Source organism: Microtus pennsylvanicus, chromosome 14 (assembly GCF_037038515.1).
Source record: "Microtus pennsylvanicus isolate mMicPen1 chromosome 14, mMicPen1.hap1, whole genome shotgun sequence".
NCBI classification, from domain to species: domain Eukaryota; kingdom Metazoa; phylum Chordata; class Mammalia; order Rodentia; family Cricetidae; genus Microtus; species Microtus pennsylvanicus.
In genome coordinates, this window is record NC_134592.1 from 46854723 (window position 1) to 46875310 (window position 20588).

The 20588-nt window shown below is 35.8% G+C and overlaps 1 non-coding gene across 1 annotated transcript; it reads right to left on the minus strand.

The window, feature by feature from the left end:
- Window positions 1-20148: 20148 nt before the first annotated feature.
- LOC142835428 (U2 spliceosomal RNA) lies at window positions 20149-20339 on the minus strand. The gene has a single exon (XR_012907855.1). It is a non-coding gene; the product is annotated as a U2 spliceosomal RNA (small nuclear RNA).
- Window positions 20340-20588: the final 249 nt, after the last annotated feature.

Consider the following 20588-nt stretch of genomic DNA (forward strand, 5'->3'; position numbering starts at 1 on the left):
CGGAGACCCACCTGTCTCTGCCTCACCAGTGCTGGGATTAAAGCACCTGTGCCACCACTGCCCACCTAATTTTAAGAATGCAAATATACCTTGCTACTCTCCCCACCCAACCCTCTGAGAACTTTATTTTCTCTAGCCACAAGGTACTTCATTTTCCTAGATTGTGTATAACAGGCAAACGTTATGGGAAAAAGACACACCCTTGAGTTTGAAGACCATGAGACTTAACACTCTTTTCATAACAGTATAATGACAGGTTGTCATATTTCACTATACCCAAAATTATTTGGTATTTTATACTTATATAAAACATTTTTCTATTCTGTGTTTCAGGCCCTGTGTATGGCTCCCATATGAGGATCTAGGTTGTTCACAAGAAGTCATTTACTATTATAGGTTTTCTCACCAACTAAGTCAGTCATTTTCTGTAGACTGGGGTCCAAATTTATATGTCTCTAGGCAATCATATAAACAGAGGTTTATTTTTCAACATAGGGTCATAAGCAGGCCTTCCAACAAAAGTTCATATATTTTGTGCCTCTAAGTTTCAAAATGTTGTCATATGCTTCCTCAAATGGTACATACGGTCTTTGTGATCATAGAGAAAACTTTTCTTTAGGAATCATAACTTGATTTTCTTTTGTTATGAATGCAGGGAACATAAGGCATGTGACCTCTCTTCGCATTGTTTCTAATGCTCACAAAAGTAGTGCATGTTGCAATCTTCTGCATTTAAGAGTACAGAGAGAGAAAACAAACAATGAGAAGACAGTACCTATGTTCGATGTAAACTGTATCCTTTATGTTAGCAAACATTTTAGAGGAGGTTTATGTAAAGACAGATCTTCCAGCAATGCACAGTTAACAACAGACTCTAAGCCAAGTAGTGGTGGCACACACTTTTAATCCCAGCACTTGGGAAGCAGAGGCAGGCAGATCTCTGTGAGTTCAAGGCCAGCCTGGTCTACAAGAGCTAGTTACAGGACAGGATCCAAAGTTATAGAGAAACCCTGTCTTGCAAACAATAAACAAAGCAAAACAAAACAAAACAAAAACCAAATAACCCCAACAGCTTCTAGTTCTTTTTTGGAGAAAAAAAAATCAGAAGTCTTCTAAAAATGTGTTTGGTTGAAAAAAAGCACACACTGAGAGTCATGAGACACACAATTTTTAAAGTGCATCACAAAGCAGAGTGGTGAGGATGAATGGAATGCAGAGGAAGGCCTTAGCTAATCAAGAGTCTCAAAAGCAAAGATGTGCTTCTAAGAAGTAAAAGGAACAAAGGCCTTGGGAGTGTGAAATATGAATGACACCTGGCACGGTGCTTCAGCTGGCGGTTTTTCTTTGTCCTTAAATGGTGTAGTAAAGAAATTTGAATTCAGTAGAAATTAGAGTATTTTATCATGATCTTTTTCCAGGGCAGCTGTATTCTCCCCCCCCCCTCTCTCTCTCTCAATGTTGGGCACAGAGCCAAAGCTCCCAGTAAGCCATTCAACATGGGTATGCAGAGCGTATTTTGGTAACCTGTGTGGCCGAGCTGTGAAATTTGGAAGTTTGATGTTCTTAATACATTTGAGTTGGTGTATTTCAATTCTCAATGGGTGAGACTATAACTCCATTGTAACCATAAGGAGGATCTTTATAAAGGAAACACTCAGGTTGTTTAGAAGAGAAATACATAAAAGTCCATACGCGTAATAAATCCATGAAGCCCATTTCAAGTCATTTTCAAATATTTTACAAAAAGAACAGATGAAAAGGCTTATTAAGTAGAAGATGAATCTTCTTAATTCTTGTCCTAATTCCTATCAATTTTGGTTTAAGTAAAATCAATTATTAATTCTAACAGTAAAATAATTATTGCAGGGGTAGAAATATAATTCTTCTTAGATCTGGGAAATTCCATTCTTCATTCATACAAACTCAAACTAATGTGCATAGGGAGATAGCAACTAAACTTCCATTTATTTTTCCCTGCATGAATATTTTCAAAAGTGTGAAATTTTCTGAAATTAGAAAAGATGATAAAAATTTTGCCTTATAAATGATTTCAAATGATCCAAGTAAATATAGTCATGCAGTTTACAAACTGCCTATGACATAGTAGGTAGTATCTAACTGCATTTTGGTTGCTTTTTAATTATTAAGTACTTAGAATCCTACACATGAACAAGAGAGATATTTTTAAATTCTGAGCAAGCAATATTTTCTATCTCTTTCAAATCAAAAGTTTATTACCTTTGTAATAGAGGCAGTTAGAAATACTGCCAATTGTTGCAAGAGAAAAGGCTCAGAGAGAAAAGAACTCACTAGTGCTCTTGCAGAGGACCTGAATTCAGTTACTGGCACCCCCATTAAACAACTCAAAAATGTCTGTAACTAACTAGAGCTCCAGAATATCTGATGACCTTTCTGGACTCAACAGCAGCCTTCCTACAAGTGGTAAATACACACAAACATATAAAAATACTGCTTATAAACAATCAAAATAGTTATTTTGGCTTTGAAATAAAATTGTTTTAGGGTCTCTTGTTGGGAGCAGTGAGACCCCAAATCCTGAATTTCTTGTAATCCACTGATCTGAGTGCCTACAGCTGCTCTGAGCACCGAGACCTTCAGGAGTTCCTGATGGCAGGAGAGTGGTTTCTGGTGGGTTTGGCTGGAATGTGGCTATCTCTATATAATCTGTCCCTGAACACAATAAAAGGGGCATTCTTGGGGAATTCAAGGATGACCCGTGTCTCTGTCTCTCTGTCTGTGTGTGTCTGTGTATTTTAACCTCCAGCCCCCTTGCCCGAAGCTCGCGAACTGGGTGCCAGTGCACAGAGCACAGATACGGGGGCGCGGTGCGCGGCAGTCTCTTAAGAAATTCAGGTAGATTTTGGTACTCAAAAATAACCAAAATTCAAAACATAAATTTGTAAGATTGTTGATACTTGAAAATTAAAGGTACATAGCATGTCTAAAGACATTGTAGTTGGAGGCACCATAGATTAAAAAAATGTAGTAAAGTCAAAATATCTACTGTCTCCATGAAGCACCAATGATTTTATATATAGAAACACATAGTACTTCAGGAATGGAAGCCTGGAGTGTCAAATTAGCTCATTACACAGCAATGTAAGCATATGGTAAATTTACTTTTGTCTGTTTCTCACTGACACCTTGATTTTCTCCTCTCTATGCAGCCAGACATCAGAGTTTGTACAGCAGACAAATATTCTGGATTCACCTGTGACAGTCAAATTCCATCATCTTGGCTCTTGATGTAGCATTCATAGGTTCATCAGACTGTCATCAAAAATATCCCGAGAATAAAGTACACTTTGAGGTAGATTGGATTCCAAGTGGGCTCTAAATATAAATGTTGTTGGGTCCCCCATTGAGGAACCATTTGTTGTGGTCCCACGTTGGGTCAACATCTGTTGGGGGCCAGCCTCAACAGGTTAGGATGTTTCAGGATAAAGGCATGTGGATTAGTAAAGTTACACAGAATAAACAAAAATACAAAAGAAATACAGAGACAGAGAATAGAGATGGGAGGGCAACCCAGTGAATACTGAATTTGCCTGTGTTTATTTCTTATGACCTTTAAATATACCAATTCAAAAGAGAGGAAGAAAACAAAAGACCTTTTTTTTTTTTTACCATGATATAAGGAACAAACAAAGGGATTAACATCTTAATATCCAAAACACCAAGTAACCATACCCTAGGACAAGACATCCTGTTAATAGTCACATTTATGTCCTGCCATAACCTTGAAGGAGCAAGAACAGGCCTGAACTCTGACCATTGGTCAAGGTAGAACAGATCCACGTTCATGGGATCCAAAAAGTGTAAGCTCTAGAAGAAACAAACTGTCTCACTCCATTGTGACACAAGCTTTCCAAGTTTTGCGAAATGTGTCCCTAATTCCCCCTCTCCTGCTTCCCAGTCCCATGATGTGTGGTCCTATTCTAATAACAGTTATTAGTAGTTTGTTCTCCTTTCTGGCTCACTCGCAGCTCTGGATTTGTTGGTCAATTGCCATTTTATTTTTAATTTGTACTTTGTAAAAATGATTCTAATATAATCTCATTTTGAATAGCTACTTTTTAAAGTTTCAAATCTTTTATTGTTTTTTCTTTATTGTTTTTATTGAGATTTATATTTTTCTCCACTCCCATCCCTTCCTCTCCCATGCCTTTCTACCCTCTCCTATGGTCCAAGTTTACTCCAAGTTTACTCAGGAGATCTTGTCTTTTTCTACTTCCCATGTAGATTAGAGTCATTCATGTCTTAGGGTCCTCCTGGTTGTCTAGGTTCTCTGAGATTGTGAATTGTAGACTGGTTTTTCTTTGCTTTTTGTCTTAAAGCTACTTATGAGTGCGTACATATGATATTTGACTTTCTGTGTCTGGTTTACCTCACTTAATATGATGTTTTCTAGATCCATCCATTTGCCAGCAAATTTTAAGATGTCATTTTTTTTTCCTGCTGTCTAGTACTCCATTGTGTAAATGTACCACATTTTCCTTGTTCATTCTTCAGTCGAGAGACATTTAGGTTGTTTCCAGGTTCTGGCTATGATATGGTACCATTTCCAGGATGAGGAAAAGCATCATAAAACTTAGAACAGCAGAGTTGGTAAAAGTGAAGCTCTCTATCCATGAGTGCCAATGCAGTTCCCTGGGGGGACATTATTTGTTTGGTTCAGAGTTTTCCTTTGCAATTATTTTTGCTGTAGTCTTGTTGCTTAGTCAGAGTACTACTTGATGGAAATCAAAATATCACATTCTTGCTCTGTTCACAAACTTCCCATCTTTGATAAATTAATCCCAAATGGTTTATAATAACTGATACTTGACTTTAATGACTTTCCACTTTTCCCTTGTATAAACTCCAGTGAAGCTGGATATTAATAAAATATCAAGTATTTGTCTCTTTTTTATCTACAGAGATGTTATTACTCAATGAGATAGTAGACATGCCTATTTCTTATGAAACACGGTAAATATTATACAGAGAGAAATTCTGAGACTATATTACCCAGACTGAAAACTAGGGGTTCCAACTCTTTCCCCACTGGGTTTAAGTATATTAAAATCAGCAAAGTTTTCAACAAATGACATTAGAGATCAAAAGTCATCAAATGACATTAGAGATCAAAGTCATCAAATATTTTTCAGAGAATTATAGAAGGCAGTTGCAACCCAGTGCTATATTTCAAGACTTCTGAAATAGATTTGGACAGAGGGTACCTAAGGCAAAATTTCTGCAGTATACTAGCAAGATCTTTGACCACAAAGTCTAACGAAGAGTTCCTTAGAGTTTGTCTAGACAGTTCTAACTCTTAGATTTATATTTTATAACCTTCCCTTCGGCCTTACTTTAGTTTTGATGGATCTTGATGTTTAATACGTTGCATCAGAATTAATTTAGAAACAATTTGCACTTCTAATAGGTAACTGATATCTATAATTATTCTATTTATTTTTCAGAATAATTTTATATTATTATAATAAAAATTCAAATAATAGTTTGTATCTTTCCTAAAATAATTAAACCTTTAGTGGATAACTTAAGTGTGTTGCATTTTAGGTAAAGTTTGTTTTTCATGTGTTAAAACATATGTGATACATAGATAATAAAAATCAACAGAATGTTACATTTGCTTTGGCAGCAAAATTTTCACTATTTTTGATAGATATAAAAATTATTCAGTACCTTGATAGAGAAATTCTGGCTACATACATGGGAAAGTAACTGATAAAAGAAAATAAATGAAAAAGCTAATGTTAATATTGAATGTCATAGGTTAAAAAACAGAAAGGTATCATAGTCAACTTAATACTGACAATTTTCATCAAAAGATTTATTTTGTGCTACTTCTAGTTTTCCTTATGTGCTAACTTACTCTTCAGAAATCAGCAAGCAACTGTACAACCCTGTAGCCAGTGTCAGATAGCCCAATAGGATAAATGACACAGAGATTTGGAGCAAGTACAGAAAAAAGACCAGTTAATATGATTAAAGAGACAGATTATACTCAAGAGGAAAGGTCAAATGTAAATAAATAAAAGTGTGGCACAATCAGAAGTTAGAAGACAGGGAGAGAAATAGTGAATTTTAAAACAGAAATAAAGTCCAGCATATCTTGTAACACCATTCAATAGTGTGACAGTGTCAACCGAAATCAATTAGACAATGACAGACACCAGCAGTTACTTTAAACAGACCTACTGAAAAATCAAGGGGAAAGTTCTTTATCAATAACCAAACAATTTTTAATAAATTTTTATATAAGTAAATATACAAAACTCAAATAATTGACTAAGCAAATAATTAAAATTCATAAATTTTCAGTTGTAATACACAGTTCAGATTTCCATTTGATAGATAATAATTAGAATGTGTAACTCGTATGTACAACAAACCTGTATGTTCTTAATATAGTGCAGTAGCAAGTAGTTGCTATACAGTATATAAGAGTATACTTAAGGCATAGATTCTATTTATTGGTTGAGTTTTGTGCCCAGCATTCTATTGTATGCTTACTACTTCACAGAATTCTTAGGATAGTTCAGTCATTATTTAACATATATTTCCTTCACAATTTTATAAACAAAATTGGCTGATGCAATTTAAGAAGGCAAGATATAAAATTTGCCTTGGAATGCATGATTAGGGGAGTCAGCTCAATTTATCTATATCTACATTGTGTAATTATGTATGACATTTATTTATTAATATGCAAAATGTGTTGATACTTGTATGAACACACAATATATGTGTGTATGTGTACTCTTACACATGTATTTTTAACCCTCACCAAATGATAATACAATTCTGATAAGACAAAACTAATATTAACAAAGTGAAGCGTATTTGAACTTATAATTATTTCATGAAGAGAGTAATGAAATTCTCTATTTCAGTGAGAGAAAATAGACATGAGCCTTAATATAGACCCAGCTTATTAGATAAGAATAAGGAAACATCTACAATTGGAGCACTTCAGACATAATTTTATAATCTAACTGGATTCGTCTACCCAGAAAACTTTTCAAATAATATGTTAAAAAATTATGAATATACATTTAAATAAACTACCACGCAGCTTGCAAACTTTTAGGTTCTTAAGAAACAGAAGTTTGGGGAGAGGTTTATGACTTGTATGTTTCCTGCAATGACTATGAAATGCTTTCGATCGTCATTTGGTCCTAACGCAGTACTTAACTTGTTGTTTGTTCCTCTCTTAATTTAACAGTCAATATCCCAATTATCCTGCACTTAATATTTAAAACATCTACTCTGTAGCAGCACTCTTGAATGCATGGGATTTTTGAAGATTGTTATTAATAGATAGGCTATAGAATATGTGGATTATTATTAATAGATAGGCTATATAACATGTGGATTTTTGAATTAAAATGTTACTTTTCCACTGCATAGTATGACAGAAAAAGTAAAAGAAGAATATAAGAAATTCATCCACTTAAACATTTACAGCTAATACTTAAAAAAAATAAAGTCTCTTTAGTTTTAATCTCATTCTGTGGTACTAATATTATCATTAAATTTTAACTAATATTTGCCTTTCTGGCCTTCATTCCTCTTTTACTTTTGTTCAAAGATCATCATCAGCCTAAGTGCACTAGCATGTTTCTTTTTAGCAAATCTCTCAAACACCCTCCACCACACTGAGATATTCTGGGTCACTTCCTGTCTCTGTGGAGAGGGCAATCAATTCACCTGTTCCTTTGTCCCGGGTCTTTTCCATCTCTGTGACAGGGCACAGCATAGGGCATTCACCTGCTCTCTGTCCTGGGTCACTTCCCATCTGAGGCACAGTTCTACACAGGACATTCGCCTGCCCTTTGTCTTGGGTCATTTCCCATCTAAGACACAGCGCACTTAGCACAGGGAATCCACATGAACTCTTGACTTCTCAAGATCTTGTCCAGTATTTTCAAAGAAAAGCTGGGGAAATCAACGTGCTGAGGTTGATGACAAATTTTGTTCCTTCGTTCAAACTATGTTTTGTGAGGTGCAGCGTTGGTAGCATAGTGTTGAGCATAGTTTCCTCCCAAGCATTAATTAGTGAACTCTCTACTCAATGTAATGAACTACAGAGAATTTTGTAATATTGCAATATAAAATTTGCAAGACTTTGCCTGGCAGTGGTGGTACACACCTTTAATCCCAGCACCCAGGAAACAGAGGACGGTGGATTTTTGAGTTCACGGCCATCCTGGTCTACATAGCTAGTTTTAGGATAATCAAGAATACAAAAAGAAACCCTGTCTTGAAAAATAAAAATATATGAAAGACTCTTACCTTTTTATAATTGTTTTATATAATATTCATATGTCTTTATTAGTTTTCTATAGTCAAGACAAATCATCAGGGCCAAGGGCACTTAGAGAAGAAAGTATTCAATTTTGGGGGCACATGTAACAGAGTTTCCAAAGACCATAATCATCACCACGCAGAGCAAGGCATCAGGCAGGCATGGCATGGCACTGGAGCAGTACCTCAGAGTTTACATCTGATTCACAGGCTTAAGAGAGAAAGAAAGAAAGAGAAAAAAAAAAGGTGATTGGGCTGTGAGATGGGGAGGATCTGAGAGGAGTTGGGGAGTGAAACGTGAAAAATATGTACTGCTTGCAAAAATAGAATATCTAAATAACACCTTTTAAAACAATTTTCAGTATTATTCTCAATTTATAATCTTATATTCAAGCAAATTCTGTGAGTATGCACTTATGTCTCTCTGATTTCCTTTTTCCCTTCTCTCTTTTCTTCCCTTATGTCTTCCTTTCTCTGTTTTTTGTTTGTTTATTTTAGGGTTACAGAACTTTTTCCATGCAAGGCCAGGAGGAAGCCACTTGGCCACCTAGAGGTGTGTTTGTGTGTGTATGTTTGTGTATGTGTGTGTTTGTGATTGTGTGTTTGTGTGTGTATCTGTGTTTGATTATGGAATGTCAAATAATATCTCTAGGAAAATATTTTCTGCAACACTCATTCCAAAGCCTTAATACTACCCTTTTGTTATTCATATATAGAGTCAACATGTCTTTCCTTGTTGCTCATCCATAACCACTGCTAGCACTCACAATGATTCTGTTTCCACTAGAAGGCATCTATGCATCACTCTGGCTGCTGCTCCACTAATTCCACGTGCAGAAAGGAATTATGGGAATCTTGGTGTGCTGCGTATTATATCTTTGCTCAGTGTAAGCACCCCGATTCTCTGTTCTTCAGTGGTCAGTGAATAAACGTTACACAGAAAAAATGAGCCTATATTTAGTTGAAACAAAATTAAAGAGAAGTCTGTCAGTATGCTTATAATTAATTGATGTAAATTCTAAATGATATTAATAAGCATTTACAGATAAATGTAAGGACTTTTCTTCCATAAGTTTACTTTAATGTCGAAATCGAATGTTAACATTTTTTAAAAGATCTCTTTACTGAACGTAAATTAAAATAGAATACAATTTAATGCCAATTTAACAATGATATTCAAATTCTTTGTAGGTACACATGTTCAGAAAAAATATTTTTCTGAGTGAAAATTATAATTGTACTGTTACACATAAAGTATAATTTGATTAAAAGAAACTGAGATTCAGTGGCCCACCACGTGCAATTTAGAACTATTTATTCTGTTCGCATCACTGTTTCTCTTGCATATCCTTCATTCTTCATACCACTCTCACCAGGAAAAGGTTTGAATACTAAATTATTTTTACATTATTTGGTAGTCTCAAAATATGATGACTGGTTACATAAAAAGCTAACTATTGTAATTTGATAAGAAAAAAATGAAAGAAAGTAAGAAAAACATTTAAAATATTGGCTTGCTCTTAATAAACAGTTTGAGGATAGCTAAAACTAACACAATCATGATAATAATAGTAAAAATAAAACAGATTGCATTCCTGGAGATTCTGTCTAGATGATTCATTGTATAAATAAATTATATGTGATATTTTCAATCATCCAATTTTATGTTAATTAAAAAACAAATAAGCTAATATAGCACAATAACATTAGAACTCTATGTTCTTAAAGAAATGCTCTAAGCCACTATTATGTCAACTAAGAACCTACCTTTGCCTCTTTCATGCAGTGCATCTAGAAATGTGCAGCAGGAAGGAGATTCTCATTTTATGGTTTATCTGTCTCAGATGTTAAAATGTAGTCTCTAGCCAAATGCCTGCTGGGTAGATAGCTGTCACCTCAAAATGAAACAAATGCACGCATCTCATCTCAAGCCTGTTATCTTTTATGATCTTGTTCATTGCTAATGGCAACATAAATTTCCTAGGCTAATCTCTCTCCTTAACCTTGTGTTAGTTACGTCCAGTGTGTCCTCCTGCAGTGGAGTGCCATACAAGGTCACACGTCCTGAGACTCTTCTGTGGCTTAGCTTCTTCCCCGCAAGTCTTATTTATGAGTCTAACTGCATGTCTTGGTTCCATGGCCACTGTAGATGTTGGCACATCCTGAGCCACATCGACTGTATTCTGAACACTGAATGAAGAGAGGATATTCTGAGGATAATGATAATGCTGGCCTGCAGAACCTCGAGAGGGCTGACTCTTCCTAAAGAATGGCACTTTAAATACTTTGAAGTTGTCTCGTAAACGAAAAGAAGGAAAGAAGGAAGAACAACATTGCCTGATCTTTGATCTACAAAATTTGTAAGATAGTGCTCTAATTTCAAAAAACCGCATTACTCCAAACATCTCAGGAAACAGGAAGAGGGTTTCCCTTTGCAGGGAAGGAGAATGAATAATGACGTCACCGTCTTGATTTGGGGAGGCATAACTGCTTCATCCACAGCTATTACTGTGAAGAACAATCTGGCTATCTGCAGGCTTTTCCCCATAAAAGTCATATCGAAATGTACAGGCCTGAGAAAAATGTTCCTTTGGGTTAAACAATGTTTTAATCTGTTGACAGCATTTTAATTTCCTCCCTCTGAAGAACCTCTAAAGGAGACCCTGCGGAGAGCAAAAGCAGGTCAAGAGCAAATGAAAAGTGAAGATTCCACTTTTTCACAACCAGGATAAATCTGCTAATTATGCCAGCCCAGAAAAATGTACGCAAATTTTAATTCACTAACGGCTGAAAGCCTGCTATCAAATAAATTGATTAGCAGTGCTCATAATCAAAAGCTCCAGATTAGTGCTTAATTTGTGGAATCAATTAATAGAAGTATTTATCAAATACATTTGCCTCCAGACGATGCGAAACCACAGCTCTAGGCTCCTCAGATAACAAGCCTTGTACACAGGGCGATTTAATGATTGCTGGTGATGTAATGATGAACTCTTTTTATATTTCTCGCATCAGGAAATGTGTTCTTTTTAAAACTGATTAAAGCTTGATCATTGTAGATGACTAACTACTAACCTGTATTTCTTTATTTTTAATTGATTTTTATTGAGTTCTACATTTCTCTCTGCTCCCCTCCCTGCCTCTCCTCTCCCTGTCAACCCTCTCCCATGGTCCCCATGCTCCCAGTTTACTCAGAAGATCTTGTCTCTTTCTACTTCCCATGTAGATTAGATCTATGTATGTCTCTCATAGCGTCCTCATTATTGTCTAGGTTCTCTGTGATTGTGATTTGTGGGCTGGTTTTCTTTGCTTTATGTTTAAAAACCACTTATGAGTGAGTGCATGTGATAATTGTCTATCTGGGTCTGGGTTACCTCAGTTTTCTAGCTCCATCCATTTTAATGCAAAATTCAAGATGTTGTTGTTTTTCTGCTGTGTAGTACTCCATTGTTTAAATGTACCACATTTTCCTTATCTATTCTTCGTTTGAAGGGCATTTAGGTTGTTTCCCGGTTCTGGCTATGACAAACTATGCTGCTATGAACATAGTTGAGCACACGTCAACATCCTTAGTCATCAGAAAAATGAAAATCAAAACAATTCTGAGATTCCATCTTGCACCTTTAAGAAATGTGTTCTTAAGAATCTGGATTTAATGTTTTCCTTTTGCTTCACAAGATAAATATAAGAATATAAAATAAGTTACCAGCTAGAATATATTGCACAAGAACTTATTAAAGTGTTCAATAAAACACTTTGCCTTAGCTATCCATAAATTATTCACATAATTTTATATATAATATATAATTTTTCCAAATTAATAAAAATAACAAGTGCCTAAACATTAATTATCTGTAATAAATGTTCAAATTCAACATATTTCTCAAATTCATGATACTGAGCCTGCTTCTGTTTGTTTTATTTTAATATAGTGATTGATACAAATTGTTAAACTAATTTATAGAAATTTTAAAAAGATTCTTCTTACAGAAGAAACATTTTTAACGCAATTATTGAAAGAAGTTTCCAGAACAATATATTTTGTTTCTGCTCACATTTACTACAAGAATTTTAGAGTCATATGCTCTAAATCAGTAATTTCTTCACATCACAATATCATATAAAATCATCTTATGCTATGATGTTTGACTATACACTAAAGAAAATGATGTATTACTTGTTCTGTGCAGAAACTCTATAACAATAAATTAAAATTTAACTTTTACTTTAAACCTTGAAATGAATTTTTAGCTTAAAGTCACTTTTTCAATATTGAAAGACACATCCTATCAGTACATTTCCCAAAACTCTAATCTTTTTTCAGATTTAAATTAGTGCTTACTGAAGGGAGAGCTATACTTGGTTATACCCAAGTCATCATTTAAAAACAGTATACAAAGAACTAATTGTAAAAAATTTCACAAGTGTTGCAAATGATACATTGAGTAGATAATGACCTATAGAGGACTATTATATGTATTACTATAAATACACTATGTTAATTTCTTGATTTAAATCTTTCACATTTCCTCTCTCTCTGTTCCTTTCCCCCTATGTCTCTGTCTCCATTCATTCTCAAGTTTTTATTTCTTCCTTCATTTTAGTTTGTAACTATAAAATGTTAATGCAGCCATATCATTATCAGGACATGGAGTTCTGGGCCACCTTGTTTTTATCTTTCCAATGATATGTTTATTCTATTTAAGGGGAGAAAATAATGATTTTTGCTGTTATGCCATTATAATATTTTACCACTCTGTTCTCATAATGCCTATATGTGAGTCTGTGAGTATGTGTTTCAGTGCCACAGCTTCCCGCCACAGCAGGGACTAAGGAGTGAATGTAGCACATTTGCCTCTCCTAACTCTTCTGTTTGGCCTCAACTCATCTCCTCAAGATTATCGTAGAAAACAAGAACACACAGAACTTACTGGATCTCAGCACCAGCTGCTCCCCTGCCCCCAAACCTTGCCTAAAAGAAAACAGTATTTGATTTTCCATGGACACAGACTTTACAAGTCCGGTTCAGCTACAAAATAAGAGAAATGTTTGCATTTTAATTTATTCTTACATTCCGTGTTAAAAAGGGGGATAGTCAATATTAAATGCTATTTTGTGAATTTTGTGTTAGAAAAATAGAAACTATCATTTAATTTAGTGTCATTTACGTAGATGGACACTTTTAGAGGGAGCTGTCTAAATTACAGTGACCATATAGTAAATGACACCATTTTTAAAATTTTATTTTACTTTTATTTTTAAAAAAATAAAATAAACTCTCTTTTGTAATATTACATACCAATCCCAGTTCCGACTCCCTTGCCTCCTTCTATTCCCTCCACCTTTCCCCTCCAACCCCTTGCTTTGGGAAAGGTCCAAGGCTCTCCCTACTATATCTAGCCTGAGCAAGGTATCCATCCAAAAAGACTGAGTTCCTAAATAGCCAGTACAAGCAGTAGGGATAAATTCTGGTGTCAGTGCCAGTGGCCTCGCAGTCTGCCCCAGCCATGCAACTGTCACCCACATTCAGAGGAACTAGTTTGGACCTATACTGATTCCTTCCCTGTCTGACTGGAGTTGGTGAGCTCCCATTAGCTCAGGTAAACTGTTTCAGTGGGTGTACCCATCATGGTCTTGACCTCTTTGCTCATATTCTCACTACTCCCACCTTGGGAGCTCAGCCAAGTGTTCCACTGCAGGTCTCTGCCTCTGTTTCCGTAAGTTGATGGATGAAGGTTCTATGGTGACATTTTAAAAAGTCATCAATCTGACTTCTAAGGCCAGTTTGGGAACTCTCTCCTCTATTGCTTAGGGACTTAGCTGGGCTCATCCTTGTGGATTCCTGGAAATTTCTCTAGTGTCAGGTTTCACACTAGCTGTATAATGGCTTTCTCATTCAAAATATTTCTTTCCTTGCTTTCATTTCTGTCCTTCCTCCATCTCGACTATCTCATTCCCTCAAGTTGAGGGGGATACTTTCTGACTGAAGGATTTTTGGAAATAAAAAAAAAAATAGTGATTTAGTTCTAAAAACAATTTCAGTAAGCATTTTAAATTTCAGATTTGGCTTCCAGTTGATACCACACACACACACACACACACACACACACACACACAGAGAGAGAGAGAGAGAGAGAGAGAGAGAGAGAGAGTTTTTTCAAATAAATCTTTACTCTAGAAAGAATGATAAAGATTTCCTCCTCATCCAGGATGCTTATGAAACATTAAGATGCACAATGATAATACTAAAAGCCAGCTGTTACTCAATGACTTCTATTGTCTGGTCAGTCAGGGTATCAGGTGCTTTATGGGAAATTTATCTTGTTAGCGATTTAGCATATATGGAAGTATTTATAAAAAGTCAACATATGTTACTTTCTGTCGGTCAACATGTTTTTCAGATCTTACATCCAAAGTGAACTCAAGATGGCCCAGTAATGCTTGAAAATATTCATTAATATTGATTTTTCTGTCTCTTTTCATTGATGCTAAAATGTAAGGAATATATATATATATTTCATTTGGCTGATTTTATGCCTCTACAACGAAATGTTCTTAATAATATGGTTGATAATCAGGTGTCTCAAAATGGAAAAGGCTGAGCATTCTGATTTTTCACAGTTAGGAAGACGTATTTCCCACAGAGAGGAACTGATGTTTGTATTTTCTGGTTATGATTTCTAAAATTTCAAGGACGAGGACAGTGGAATTTATTTCTGTACCCAGTAATTGTCCTATTTTTCTTGAAAATTAGTCTGCAGTTAGCAAGTTTCCATACCAGCTATGGTAGCAGCAAATAATGAGGCTGATGCCACATTTCCAATCACCTAAGAGTTTAAATATCACAGAAAAAGGACAAATGGATAATGCAGAGATCAACAATTAACCATGTCAATCAAGTATAATAATAACTGTGTCTTTAAAACCAAGTACATTCAGAAAGAGTTGGATTTGGAAATTCTTATTTTATTTGTATAGACAGACCTCAGTCAGAAGGATCGCGGTGCCACAAAGCTCTAGGTTCAAAGTAAAAAAACTTACTAAGTAATTATAATATGTATGTGTTCTTAGAGATCTTGCATTTGCAGTAATATTTACCTAGCGAAACCATGCACAAATACTACATAGTCATGATGCTGTTTAGAGTGCTTTGCTACTTGCAAAAGCTACACATGACGTATCTTTGAATTGAACTGCTTCTGTATGTCATTTAATCCATTTCAGACATTAAAAGTCTGCTTGACCAAGAACTTTAGATATGGGAATTGATCTATTATGGAAGGAACGAAGATGGCACCTGAAAGAATTTGACTTTTTGGACAATAGTTTTCAGGAAAGTAATCTGCTTGCAGCATCTATCTCTACTGCTGTACGGAGTAGCCGCCAATGGATGCAGTGCGAGCTCCCATTGCACAATGCAAGGACAAAGTGCTAGAATGTTTGGCCTTCTCCTTATTTCCCATTCTTCCAAGCACAATAATATAGTTGTATTTTATTTACCCCATGGACTGGTTTGAAAGGTGAAAATAGAGAGGTGGGACCACAGTTTTTCCATCGTCCTTAGCTTCATTCCACAAACTGTTGGCTTGGAGCTCTGGTGGTTGGCAGAGGGCTCTGGTGAAAAACCTGCAAAACTGTCAGCCACAATGCGTAATCGGAAAAGCCAGTGTGGTGGTTCACCAAATTAACAAGAACAGCTATCTTCCCTGACAGATTGCTCTCTTTAATTATTGCTGTTGGGGATTGAGTCAGCTGCTTGAGCAACGGGAAAAATCTGAGGGTCATTAAGACGGTCTATTAATTTTCTGTCGTGAGGAGCTGCATAGCTGTGATCTGCACATGCAGTGTGGCTGAGCATATTCCAAGACATTGGCCTTTAACTCTCATTTGGTAATTGAAAAAAAATTTCCCATAGGATCTTTACAGGACACAAAATGGTGACTTTTGGATCCAAACATAATAATTTAATACACTCCTGCATGTATTTTCTTCTACTAAAATATACCCCAAGATACTTTTTTAAAAAGAAAATATAATCAAATATTACTTGCTTCAACAGAACAGATGATAAACACATTGCATTTAACATGTAGGTCCCTGTCCATTCTTTGAAGTAACATATAAAAATTAAAATACTTGTTTTTAAAAGGAAAGTTCAATGCTATGTGACTTTTAAAAAGATTAAAACATTTTTTAGTTGTAATTGATACATTGTTTAAACATGTACCTTTGGGTTTAATTTTTTTTGAATGACATGGTTTTTATTTTTATTTTTTTAATTTATTTATTTATTAAAGATTTCTGCCTCCTCCCTGCCACTGCCTCCCATTTCCCTCCCCATCCCCCAATAAAGTCCCCCTCCCTCCTCAGCTCGAAGAGCTATCAGGGTTCCCTGACCTGTGGGAAGTCCAATTTGGGTTTAAAATGACCAATACTTTCACTGCACATCAGAACACCGCTGGATCTGGATCCAGAGCTGTAAGCGTACTGTTAGGAAAACATATAAAACTGTTAAAAATGGCTAAGGGCCTGGGTAGATGACTCAGTGGATAGAACTGCTTTCTATGAAATCAAGAAGACTTGAGTCTAAATCCTCAGTACCTCTGTTTAAAAGTGTTTGCCAATAGTTCCAGTGTTGGAGACATAGACAGGAAGAGCATATGAGCTTGCTATTCATCCAACTAGAAGCTTTGAGTTTAGTGAGAGACCTTGTCTAGGAAAAGGAAAATGGAAGGTGATCCGTATGGACACCTGTTGTTTTCTTTTGGCCTCTGTATGAGAACTGACAAACATGCCTTGCTGTACACTAATGAAAATATACCATCCATATGTATACACATTCATCTAACATACTGTAGATACATATATACATACATGCAGACATACATATATAACTACATACGTACATACATACATGAATGCATACACACACACACAGCTGACCAAATGACCTAGGCTTCTAGAATAGGACCTACAACTTAAACAACGCACATCTCTCTTATAAACATTATTCTTAGTGTTGTTAAGTCTTCTCAAAGCCCAAGATATATTTCATTAGTCATTGAATTGACTGCTTTTGTACTTGAGCATTTTAAGGAACTTCCCACACATCTTTGACAACTAACTTTGATTTGTTGTTTATGCATCAAATACTTCAAATCACACAATCAGAAATATCTATGGAAATGGCTCCATGACTAAGAGAACTTGCCACTCAAGCAAGAGTATTTGAGTTGGAGTGTCTATCATTCATGTAAACGCCAGGTGCAGCTACAAGAGTGTGTGGCCCCAGTGCTGGCAGTGGGGAAAGAAGACTAGCAGTGGGGCTAGGTAGCAAAGAACCAGAAAGTTCCAGATTCAGTGAGAGACCCTGTGTCAATGGGTCTCTCAACACAGAAAGCAACGGAGTAGGACACCTGAAATCCACTGGCCTCCATGCACATACATGCCACACATCCTAACACAATCACACAAATACGTACATGAACTACTTCTTTCTCCATGCAGAAACAGACAGTTTAGGAAGAAACATGTATCATCAATGCAGTTTGTAATTAAAACATTTTGGTTTTTGATATAGTCACATAACAGTTGCTTTCACAAATGAGTTTGTTTTCAAATAATTAGAAATAAAATTTAGTCAAACATTTTAATTCTAACAAATCAATGAAGGAAGAATAAAACATGAATTCCTGAGCATACATATGTTTTATCTATATGTGTCTGCACTGTAGTGGAGTTATTACAAGCTATATTTTAGATTGCTTAAGTTCAAGTCAGAATTAAGTCAGGATCAGAGTAGTAGAAAAAACTCAGATCCCTTAAGACTCACTGATTGTTCTCTGCAGAATTCCAAGGGGATAATTCAGTGAACCTGAAGAACATTAGCATATAGAGCTGATGGGACTGCCAGTCAAGAAGGGGAGTAAAAGATGTTTGCAGCCAGACTTTACCATACAGCAATTGGGACAGAAATATCTATGTTCGCTTCCTTTGGAACAAAAGACATTACCTGTGGCAAACTTATAAATGTCATTATGGTGAAGTTCCCTACAAAATATATCTTGGTGTATGGTCAGTATCCCTTTAGAAATGGCTTGTTCAAGAACTGATAATTATCTTTTATATAGACAGCAGGTGTTTCTTAAACAAGGCCAAAGACATCCTGTTGTAGGGAAGGATTCCTGCTTCAGAACCTGAATACAACATATGGAGAGAGCTATAACACACCTGAAGGCATGTTATGGAAATCCCCTTAATTACATGTATATCTAGATACCCTAAAGTTCTTGCCTCAGTAGCTAATTGCAGACTCACTGTGAAGCTTCTACGATTTAATGGTATAAATAACCTTCTCTCTCTTCCTGCATCTTGCCATCTCTTCTCCACAGACAAACTGAAATTCTATGCCTGCTGGCCTGTTCAGTCAGCACGTTCCCCATGTCTCTGAAGAACCCATCAACTCCATGAGATGACTGGAGGACATCCATTGCTGAGCCTGCCATGCTGGCATATAACTCAGAAAATATAATTTGCATTCCTTCTATACTTTCTATCCCCTTCGTCTTAGCAGCCTCAGGATCTGCCTACCTGTCCTGCTTTTTCCTCTTTCAAACTCCAAAACCAAAATTGTCCTTGTCTCCTTCTGACTCTACTTTAAATTTGTGTGTGTGTGTGTGTGTGTGTGTGTGTGAGAGAGAGAGAGAGAGAGAGAGAGAGAGAGAGAGAGAGAGAGAGAGAGAGAGAGAGACCAAGAACCAACAAATCAGAACCTTGGGTGACAAATTTTGTGTTGAGAATCCCAAGCCCCTGTTTCTTCATTAATGAATGCTCTATATCAAAGCATCCCCTGGCTCTGCAGAGGTTTCTTGCTTTGTCTTATTTATGAACCTACAGAATTTTGGTGAATTCCTGTCTCTGCTGAAGACTTCTCTGTGATTCAGTTGAGCTTTTCCTGGTTAATATCCTTGATCACAGAAGAAGAATATGGGATATTATGTGCTCTGTTGTTTAAATGCTTTTAAGTTTCTACCAATAAACAAGTGTTTATCTTAAAATATAAAAGTTGACATTGATTTTTTTCAGAGCTATTAAATATATGCCCTGCTTGATTCTCCCCCAGACAAACACACACAAATTTCTTTTCATTCAATAAAATATTTAAAAACCTAAGTTTTATAAGATATTTTCTAAAGATAATTTGAGCATAAGTTGCTTCTTGCCTAAGAAGCTGATGATCTGCACAACGTGAACTTCAATACAACCAGCAATATAAGCAAATTGTTGCAAATAAAAAATTAACATAAATAAGTTTAGAAACAAGAACATCTTTTTAAACTTATTTTTAAGTTGTTCACGGTTTTCTGTGTGCAGTTTAAACTCCTTTGTTTCAAGAATACAGTGAAGCTAACTAATAATACTTTAAAATATTATATACTTAAGGCTGGGAGGATGGCTTGGTATGTAAGAGCATTTTCTCTGGAAGCATGAGAACCTAGGTTCAAATTTCCAGCACCTACATTAATGGTTGGTCATGACCACACATCCTTTAAGTATTATGTTTATATGGAGAGAGGAAGAAAGATCGTGAGACTTGCTGGCAGTTAGCCTAAACCCTTGACAGAGACACTATTTCTTAAGAGAATATCGAGGAGAGAAAGAAAGCAGAACAGCTTATGTCTTCCACTGGCTTCAAGGTGCCCATGTACCTACACAGATTTCTGCCCTATATAACATACATCCCCTATAAAATATAATTCAAAGTTTCTCAGAATCAATTTATTTATTTTTCATTTTTATTTATTATGGAAAATATTTTGGTGCAATGATCATGCAGGTACTGCAACACCAGGTCAATGCATGGAATAGATGGAGCAAGCCCCTATTCTGTCTCCTTGCCCCCAAAATACGCTTAATACATTGTCTTCAGTTAGAAGACTTACCAAATATTAAACTGAAAGGAACAGATACAACACTTGATTGTAGCCAAAAGTCTGTAAATTGATTAATATTATGTATTATTTTATACAAATTATGTATGCATATGCTACTATTCATGGTAGGGATTTTGGAGAAACCAGTTAGCCTTGAGTAAACATTCAAAGAACAAAGAAAGTCTCAGGGGAAAAGTATTGTTGATATGAGGATGGCCAATTCTACAATGCCTCAAACCAATGGGAAATTGACAAAACCTTCCCCATACTGGTAAGACTCAGAATTGTCACAGACTTACTCTAGACCAAATTCTATGTTTA